At 39.2% G+C, this 9,945-nt stretch overlaps 1 long non-coding RNA gene across 1 annotated transcript; it reads left to right on the top strand.

The window, feature by feature from the left end:
• The first annotated feature begins 720 nt into the window (after positions 1–720).
• LOC308632914 lies at positions 721–9,305 on the top strand. Its single transcript, XR_014018655.1, has 3 exons — positions 721–769; positions 2,214–2,411; positions 9,078–9,305. It is a non-coding gene; the product is annotated as an uncharacterized lncRNA (long non-coding RNA).
• Positions 9,306–9,945: the final 640 nt, after the last annotated feature.

Genomic DNA, 9,945 nt, shown 5'->3' with positions numbered 1-9,945 from the left:
AGGTATTATCTGAGCTATGTTTAGGTGGATATTTTAGAATAGGTCCTCACAACTGTGACTCAAGTATGACTTAACATTTAATACCTTTATTTCTCCCTAACAGAATATTGTTTCTAATTTTTCTTTTATATAGCAACTGATGTTGCCATGCAGATCCTTTGGTTGCTATGAGATGGTAACATACTCTGCCCTGCAATTGGCTGGTGCCTCCTAGGCTGGCTGTGTGGTTCTCACGCGGGCCACTGACACAAAGCTGTTACTATGGTGAACTTTGCAATTTCCTTTGATTGGTGGATTTCAGAAATAGGCCATAGGTGGAATTCATTATTTTCAGCTAAGTAAAAATGAAAAAAAAAAATCATAACTTTTCCTGGTTACCAAAGTGAAGAAAAAGTGACACTTAATGACATAGTGAATTGTCATTAGATGACATAGGATCGACTGAAGAGTGACGATAATCCTATGCCAATATTTTCCCCCTTGCTTCGAGTCAGTTGTTCAGAGTCAAGGGCTCTGGGCTGACTGGAGTTGGAAGCCTCAGAGTTGGGAGAGGAGGTGGACACATGGGTGTGGATTGAAACATAAACTCCCTTCTCCCTGGGGAATCAAGAGTGACGTGGAATTTGGGTGTGGAGGGTGGGAGGCAAGCCTGCTCTGAGCAAGGCTGATTAATTTCCCATCTCAGAACAATGTGTTCTTGGGTGCTCTTCAGAAAGGAGAGCTTCCCAGTACTCCTGGAGGGCAGTGGCTCCCTGGGAATCAAAGTAAGGTTTGTACTTTCTGAATTCTCCTTTCTCCCATCCTACTTCTCTAGGTGGATAGGTAGGGTCCTGGCTGGTCAGCCCTTTGCTCAGAGTAGAGGACTGAGTTTCAATCATTCTAATTCCATAACCTAACTCCATTCTCCACAAGAAAAAGTGGGAGAAAAACAGAAAAAGAAGAACCTGGGAGGAGGGATAAATTTTTTAACTGCAGCAGATTTTCCTTTTTCTAACAGGTCCTGTTTAGGGTGATGAGATTGGGGACAGAAGAAGGACAAGGCTATGTGGGAGGGAGAGTTAGGGAGCCACATAATGAGAATGGTAATGAATCAGAGCACTGGGGCCAATATGTGACACCCACAGTTGATCATTTTTAACACTCCTTTCCTCTATATGCTAATTATATATTACTAAATTATTTTTAATAACAATCACAAAATGAAGCCAATAATTATTGCCAGAAAAGAAATATTATTTTATTGAAATGTGTATAGTGTCAACAAAATTTAAAAATAAAATAAACACCATAATGCCTGAAAGGAAAAAATTTAGGGATTTTTTTTTTGCTTTCTTTCCTTCCTTTTTTTCTCTTTGTTTTTTATGCTAAGGATCAAACCCAGGGCCTTGTGCATGCTAGGCACCCACTCTACTTCTGAGCTATATCCCCAACCCCACATTAATATATCTTATTAAAGGAAAGGATAAAAACTTCCACCTACATATTGGTCTTTCACAGTAACAAATAGTGATTTTACATTTTTTTTTTTGTGATTAGCCTTTGCAAATTTGTCAAAGACTTTGTCAAAGATGTTTTTCTTTCTGTACTTATGAAGTGTCATTCCATCTTTGGAATGACAGAACACTTTTTATTAACTTTAATCTTGAAAAATAAAGGGACAGATTAAAGAGGAAAAAGTCTTAAACATACGTTTGGCAGAGATGCACAAAAATCCCATTTCATAATGACTTCCAGAAAATTTTAAGCACAACTAAAAACTCCAAACACAGGCAGGCAGAATAACAGAATTGAAGTGACTCAAGTTCTGATTGTCTTTACCACCACTGTGCCATCATTGTATATTTTGAATCAATTGAGTACAGGAGTATGTAGTACCAGGGAGGTTAGGACACAGATTATCCCCAAAGCAAGCTGGTTACACACTTGCTTTCAAAATAAATCCATGAAGTTAAGTCTCTGAATCAACTTCCATGTCGAAAACAATGTTTAGGTGAAGCAGTTACAAATATGCTAAATTGAAGCTTACATCTATATTGTTAAAACTCAACTGCAACTTCAGCAATTGTTTAGAACTTAGACCAACAAAAACTTTTGTGTGTGGGGGGAGGGGGAAGAGTTGATCACTGACATTATCTGGAATTGCTTGCTGTGGTGTTAATAAAAAGCAGAATGCCTTTCAGTTGTTCTTATTATTGTTTTAAAGTCTTTTCCAGGCCCTGTACCCCATGATTGCCTGCCAGGGTGGTGGGGTAGGGGTGTCGCCTCCTTCTGCTCTGCCTGGAGACCACAGTGTAGTAGAATCACTATGCTTGTGTCTTGCTGGAGCTGGAGAGTGGAACAAAGGGTAACCATGCACAAGTTTGAAGGAACGACAGAGAGACTCTGTGATGTGGCTGGTCAGCAAAAGTCTGGTAAATTCTCTGACTCTGACACCATCAAATGGATTTTTGTTTTTCTTTTCTTACTGTCATAATAGGAGCAGAGGGGAGAAAACAGTGTCATTAGCTTAAGTGTTCTTCTTTCTCATAAAAACATGAGCGATTCCTGCAGCTTTGCATGCTATTTCTGCTAGCTCGTGTGCATTTCTACTTGAACGCTTGCCAGTTTGATGTATTCTCTGGCATTGTTTTTGACCTTTAATTTCATGTTGCACTGAACTCAGCACTGAGCTTATCTTTACTAATAAAACATGGGAAACATGCTTTGCTGAATCTTCACAACTGGTTTAGCCATGCGGGGCTGTGGAATCAGAGACGTGAAGTTGCAGGAACCATTATGAGGGCTGGAATGGGGAAGGAAAGAAGGGAGAAAAAAAATAACAGAAGCCATGACTTACCCTTCAAGCTTGGCTAGGTATGACACTCCCTTTTTTTCCTGTCACCTCATCAGACAGATATATTTAGATCCACCCTTGCGTTAATATGCGATTTCCTGGGTAGGGTGATTTAAAAGCTCCAGTGCCTGAAATTCTGCCATTAGTTCTGTATATTCCTTTAGGTGAAATAGTGTTTGCTCTCCATGGGCCTTTGGAAAGCAACTTCCTCTGGAGCATAGATACCTCTGGGAGAAGTGACATATCAAGTCCATAGCACTTCAATGTAATTGAACCTATTAGATTGCTTCTTCTGTTATCTGATCAGCAACATCAGGACCCTGAGAACTTAGAAAGTAATGGGGACACCTCTCAACTCAGCCTTTGCTTTAAGAAGTCCTAGGGAAACAGTAGAAATGAACCATCCTGTTGATGATAGGTCTAAAAGAACGTTGTAGGTAAAGAATAGCATGTTTTAATTTTATTTCTTTCCCAAGGATCAGAACATCCTCCTGGTCTACAACACACTCTCCACTTTACCCTTTGAGTGCCAGAGGCTTTTCCATATCATCTGTCTCTTTTTGATTCTACTAATGCTTGTCTGGGGTGGGGGCCCTCTGAGATTTCTTCTTGGCTCTGTTTCAGACTATAATAGCAATGGATCCATACTTTTCATACAGTGAGGGTAGGTGGCAGCAAGCCAAAGTGGCCTCTAAGGAGTGTGTGTGCAGGAGTGGTATTTTCAGTGTGCATTAAAAAATCAGGAGCCAGCCAGGATAAAATCCTAGACTGACAGGGTGCCCTAATAAGGGTCCTGCACTGGGGTTTAAAAAAGAAAGAAAATCATTCTCTTTTCTATTGAATGAAGGCTCTGTACCACCCTTTGTTCTTATAAGAAGTGTGTGTGTGTGTGTTTGTGTGTGTGTGTGTTTGTGTGTGTGCATGCATGTGTGTGTGTGTGTGTGTGTGTGTGTGTGTGTGTGTGTGCACGGTTACTTGCTTCCATCGCGCTACCTGAAAAATTACTCAGGCAAGTTATAGAACTTGAACTTGAAGAGTGAACTTGGGCAGCTCAGAGGGCGTCCACAGGTGTTATCAAGAGCATATGAAGTGGCATTGACTTTGTTAATCATTTGTCTCCTTTCAAAATTTAAAAGTAGATTTGTTTCAACATATAATCCAAGAATATTCACTAATTGTCTAACCAGATGATTTTTTCCATAACATGTATTTATTGTGAACACAAATTGTTAGGAAATACTAAAACCAGTTTGGATGTAGAATAGGTTCCCTTTTTCTGGAGTATAGACCACACATAGAAATGCAATACCACATTAAATTCATACTCATTTCATAATCCATTGTCCCTCACTGTAGATAATAGTGTTTTCCCAAGAATGTGGAAGTTAGATATTTTTAAATAAAATCCTATGTTGATTACTCTAAAAACTTATAATTCCTGTGGCAAAACTGAACTTTCTGCAAAGTATAAGTTAGGAATGAAAGAGTCCTTGGTCCTTCAGGGGCTCAGTTTTCTCATCTTTAAAATTAGAAGGTGAGTATAATCAGAGATCTGTCAGACCCATTTCCAGCTTTATATTCTGGGTTTTAAGAGCTGTTTTGTAGTGTGAATAATCATCTAATAATGTGTCCACCAGCTTTTCATATGAGAAGCCTTTACTCTGGGCTGCCTTAAGAAGGGTTCATCTAGCTGGGCGCAATGGTGCACACCTGTAATCCCAGTGGCTTAGGAGGCTGAGGCAGGAGGAGCATGGATTCAAAGCCAGCTTCAGCAAGAGCAAGGCTCTAAGCAACTCAGTGAGACCCTGTCTCTAAATAAAATACAAAATAGGGCTGGGGATGTAGCTCAGTGGTTGAGTGTTCCTGAGTTCAATCCCCAGTACCTCCCCCACCAAAAAAGAATTAAAGCTGAATTGAGACTAACAGATTATCTGCACCCATTATTTTCCTTTATTTTTTGGGATGTAGTGGAATGAGACCTAAGTGATGAGGTTCTAAAAGCACACAGAGATCAACAGGAAGACAAGTGGTGAGACAGGTCAGTGTTTCCCTCAGACAGCTTGGCCCTGAAAAGCAGAAGCCAAGTCCTTGTTATTCGCTGACAACTTTTGTGTGCTTCCTTGTCAGCATCAGAAACTCCCGCCCTGAGCCTTTCCTGGAGCCAGGGCCTTCCATGCAAGTGACTGACCAGAAGTCTAGATGGGAGGAGTCTGTGAACTGTGAGTTACAGGGTCAGTGCTGGGGCAGGGCATCCCCCATCTTTACCCTGTGACTTTTCTCTAAACCAAAAACTTCCTTAAATGACTTTTTCCTTATTTTTTTTCCATTGTGTGAAATTAAAAACCTCTTCCTTGTGATGGTTAAAATTAAGTAGTATTGTACCTCTGGTGGTTATGGTAATCATCATTGTTTGGGAAAGGGTGTATTGTGTAAGAATATTGGCTAACTTTTTGAAGAGAATTTACAGCAGAATGTGATCTGCCTTCAAATCACACAACTTACTCAATTTGTAGAGGCGTAACCACAGTTACAAAAAGCAACTTGGTTGAGTTGAACATACATTTTCTGAGCATCTACTTTGTGTCAGCAGTGTGATAGAGAAGAAGAAATCAAACCTTCCTTGCCATATACTCCCAGATATGTAAAATCAATCTTTCTTTCTTTCTTTCTTTCTTTCTTTCTTTCTTTCTTTCTTTCTTTCTTTCTTTCTTTCTTTCTTTCTTTCTTTCTTTCTTTCTTTCTCTTTCTCTCTCTCTCTCTCTCTCTCTCTCTCTCTCTCTCTCTTTCTTTCTTTAAAAGCTCTGTGGATTTTTTTAATTGATTTTTTTAAAAAAATGACAGTGGAATGCATTACAATTCTTATTACACGTATACAGGACAATTTTTCATATCTCTGGTTGTATATAAAGTATGTTGGCACCAATTCGTATCTTCATACGTGTACTTTGGATAATGATGTCTATTACATTCTGCCATCCTTGCTAATCCCCTGCCCTCTCCCTTTTCCTCCCACCCCTCTTCCCTATCTAGAATTTATCTATTCCTCCCACGCTCCCCCTCCCTACCCCACTATGAGTCAGTCTCCTTATATCAGAGAAAACATTCAGCATTTGTTTTTTTGGGATTGGCTCACTTCACTTAGCGTTATCTTCTTCAATGCCATCCATTTACCTGCAAATGCCATGATTTTGTTCTCTTTTATTACTGAGTAAAATTCCATTGTTTATATATGCCACATTTTTTTTTATTCATTCATCCACTGAAGGGCATCTAGTTTGGCTCCACAGTTTAGCTATTGTAAACTGTGCTGCTATAAACATTGATGTGGCTGTGTCCATGTAGTATGCTGTTTTTAAGTCTTTTGGGTATAGACCGAGGAGAGGGATAGCTGGGTCAAATGGTGGTTCTATTCCCAGTTTTCCAAGGAATCTCCATACTGCTTTCCATATTGGCTGCACCAATTTGCAGACCCATCAGCAATGTATGAGTGGATCTTTTCCCCCACATCCTCGCCAATACTTACTGTTGTCTTCATAATAGCTGCCATTCTGACTGGAGTGAGATGATATCTTAGAGTAGTTTTGATTTGCATTTCTCTAATTGCCAGAGATGATGAACATTTTTTCATATATTTGTTGATTAATTGTATAACCTCTTCTGAGAAGTGTCTGTTCAGATCATTGGCCCATTTGTTGATTGGGTTATTTGTTTTTTGTTGCTTAGCTTTTTGAGTTCTTTATATACCCTAGAGATTAGTGCTCTATCTGATGTGTGAGGGGTAAAAATTTGCTCCCAGGATGTAGGCTCTCTGTTCACCTCACAGATTGTTTCTTTTGCTGAGAAGAAACTTTTTAATTTGAATCCATCCCATTTATTGATTCTTGGTTTTAATTATTGTGTTATAGGAATTTTATTAAGGAATTGGGGCCTAATCCCACATTATGAAGATTAGGGCCTACTTCTTCTTTTATTAGATTCAGAGTCTCTGGTTTAATTCCTAGGTCCTTGATCCACTTCGAGTTGAGTTTTGTACATGGTGAGGGATAGGGTTTTAATTTCATTTTGTTGGATATGGATTTCCAGTTTTCCCAGCACCATTTGTTGGAGATGCCATCTTTTCTCCAATGCATGTTTTGGCACCTTTGTCTAATATAAGACAATTGTAATTTTGTGGGCTAGTCTCTGTGGCCTCTATTCTGTACCATTGGTCTACCAGTCTGTTTTGGTGCCAATACTGTGCTGTTTTTGTTATATTGCTCTGTAATATAGTTTAAGGTCTGGTATAGTGATGCCACCTGTTTTACCCTTCCTACTAAGGATTGCTTTAGCTATTCTGTGTCTTTTATTTTTCCAGATGAATTTCATGATTGCTTTTTCTATTTATATGAGGAATGCCACTGGGATTTTGATTGGAATTGCATTAAATCTCAGAGGATTTGTCACTGATATACAGAAATACCTTTGATTTATGGGTGTTGATTTTATAACCTGATACTTTGCTGAATTCATTTACTAGAAGTTTTCTGGTGGAGCTTTTTGGGCCTTCTAGGTATAGAATTATATGGTCAGCAAATAGTGCTAATTTAAATTCCTCCATTCCTATACATATCCATTTAATTTCTTTCATCTGTCTAATTGCTCTGGCCAGGGTTTCAAGAACTATGTTGAATAGAAGCGGTGAAAGAGGGCATCCCTATTTTGTTCCAGTTTTTAGAGGAAATGCCTTTAATTTTTCTCCCTTTAGAATGATGTTGGCCTGAGGCTTAGCATAGATAGCCTTTACAATGTTGAGATATATTCCTGTTATCCCTAATTTTTCTAGTGTTTTGAACATGAAAGGGTGCTGCATTTTTGTCAAATGCTTTTTCTGCATCTATTGAGATGATCATATGATTCTTACCTTTGAGTCTATTGATGTTATGAATTACATTTATTGATTTCCATATGTTGAACCAACCCTGCATCTCTGGGATGAATTCCACTTGATCATGGTGTACAATTGTAAGCTCTATTTTCTAGAATCACATATTTACCCCTTTTTCCTTATTCTGCATTTTGAGTGTGTGCCCTCAGCAATTTTCTAGAAATAGTGTTTTCTTTTTTTTTCGGTACTAGAAATTGAACTCATGGACACTTGACCACTGAGCCACATCGCTAGCTCTATTTTGTATCTTATTTAGAGACAGGGTCTCACTGAGTTGCTTAGCACCTCGCTTTTGCTGAGGCTGGCTTTGAACTCACCATCCTTCTGCCTCAACGACTGGGATTACAGGCTTACACCACTGTACCCGGCAAGTAATAGTGACTTCTAATGCAGCCTTCAATTCAGAGTGTGGTGCTGGATTATTTGAACACTACTGACTTGTCTACCTTCTTAGCACAATTATTATGGCAGCTGCTATCATTCACTGTAAGAAGGAGAGTGGAATGAACTCTCTCACTGGTATTTATATATAACATCAAAAGACTGCTTTTTGTATAATCATTTTCAAAAACCATAACCTTCTTATTAGTTGTTTTAACAAACTCTTATGTCATCATAATGCATACCATGGCTATATTATACCTGTATAACTTTGGCTGAATCGATGTGAGTAAATATCACAAAGGTACAATCTAGCTAGACTGGGATATTCTCCTGAAAACACCATTCAATGTCAAAGTTCTCTAGAAACCTCATCATTTATCACAAGTTGTTGGCTAGGGACCTAGAGCTACCGTATAAAATATACTATTTGAAAATGGTAACTGAATTTCAAACCTTGTAACAAGATGATTAAACCCAAAGCTGAATGTGAAGGTAAACTGAGTTTTAAAAAGAAGGGAGTAGAAAAAGTGATAGGAAATTACTGAAGGCAAACTCACCTGCTCATCAGGCCTGGAAAGACTATGGCACACTATTTAAATGACAAGCGGGGCACCTTGTAAATTGAGTGCATTCAATGTAAATTGAAACTTTTAGTCAGAGGGTCCATTTCTCCCTGCTGCCTTAGTCTTGTTGTTTCCAGTGCCCTGTCATGGTTTTGTGAAGGAGGAGTGACTGGGATTAGCTATACTCCTAACTAACTCTACTCCCAAATTCTCAGTAGCTACACACCCAGTATGCAACAGTGGTCCCTTTCATGCAACAGGGGACTAATTCATGCTTTGAATATAAACCTTACTGCTTGACCATCGGCTGCTTATTTTAAAACTGACATGTTTTTGTTTTCTTTCCTCTTTTCCTTCCTCTCCCCAACCACAGGGGAAGCAAGATTAACAGTCTTCCTGTCCTAAGCCAAGTTATCTGCCCTTCCACTCACTGTCCACAAGAATTAAGAAACCCTAGACATGGAAACTGGAAGAACAGCACTTTCAAGGATACAAGTTAAACATTAATTAGGTCTACTGATAATGATACTTGGAAAATAGCCCTTGTGTTCCCAACTTTTTAAAGCCCTGTGTTTCCCCTGGAAGTTAGAATGACAACCTCTGTGACATGAGTCCATTGTCTTTCTCTTTTGCTAGCAAAGCAATAAAAACTTTTTCCTTTTTCTCAAACTTTGTCTTTGTTATTGGATCAGCATTGAGGGTGAGCTTTTGGTATCAAGGAAATTTTTTTGTTCACCCCCCCCTCCCAAGCTTAGTAGGAACCATTGTTTTGCTTTTGGATTCATTGTTCCTTCAAATTCTATGGAAAAGCAACCCAAAAGGTGTTTATGAGCCCTTCTGCCTTGGATATCTGAGCAGGAAAGGTGACTCTGGTATGATTATTTTTTAAATTTATTTATGATTATTATTTTTTTTGAACTCAGCTGGCCCTTGCCCAGTGGCCTAAAGGATGATGTGGGCTCCCCAGAACATTTAGAGGAGTGGAAAGAGATCAGAATGCTTTGATGGCAGTTGGCCTCCTGAACATGTGTAGGCATGAAGGAGCTGCTCTAACTCAGCAGGAGGCCCCATCACAGTGTGACAAGACACTCAGAAAGGGATATCTCCCCACCAACTCACAGAGGATAATTCCACCCCTTTGCTAGTTGTTCCCCTCTGACTCAAGGGTGTTCTCATTAGATGTGGCTGCACCTGAATTAATGTAAAAAAATGGATTGAATGGGATACAGAGAGGAGCTTAA

Source organism: Spermophilus citellus (assembly GCF_964194105.1).
Source record: "Spermophilus citellus genome assembly, chromosome: 13".
Taxonomy (NCBI): Eukaryota; Metazoa; Chordata; class Mammalia; order Rodentia; family Sciuridae; genus Spermophilus; species Spermophilus citellus.
Note: the sequence above shows the minus strand (reverse complement) of the source record. Positions and strands in the feature narration are given on the sequence as shown.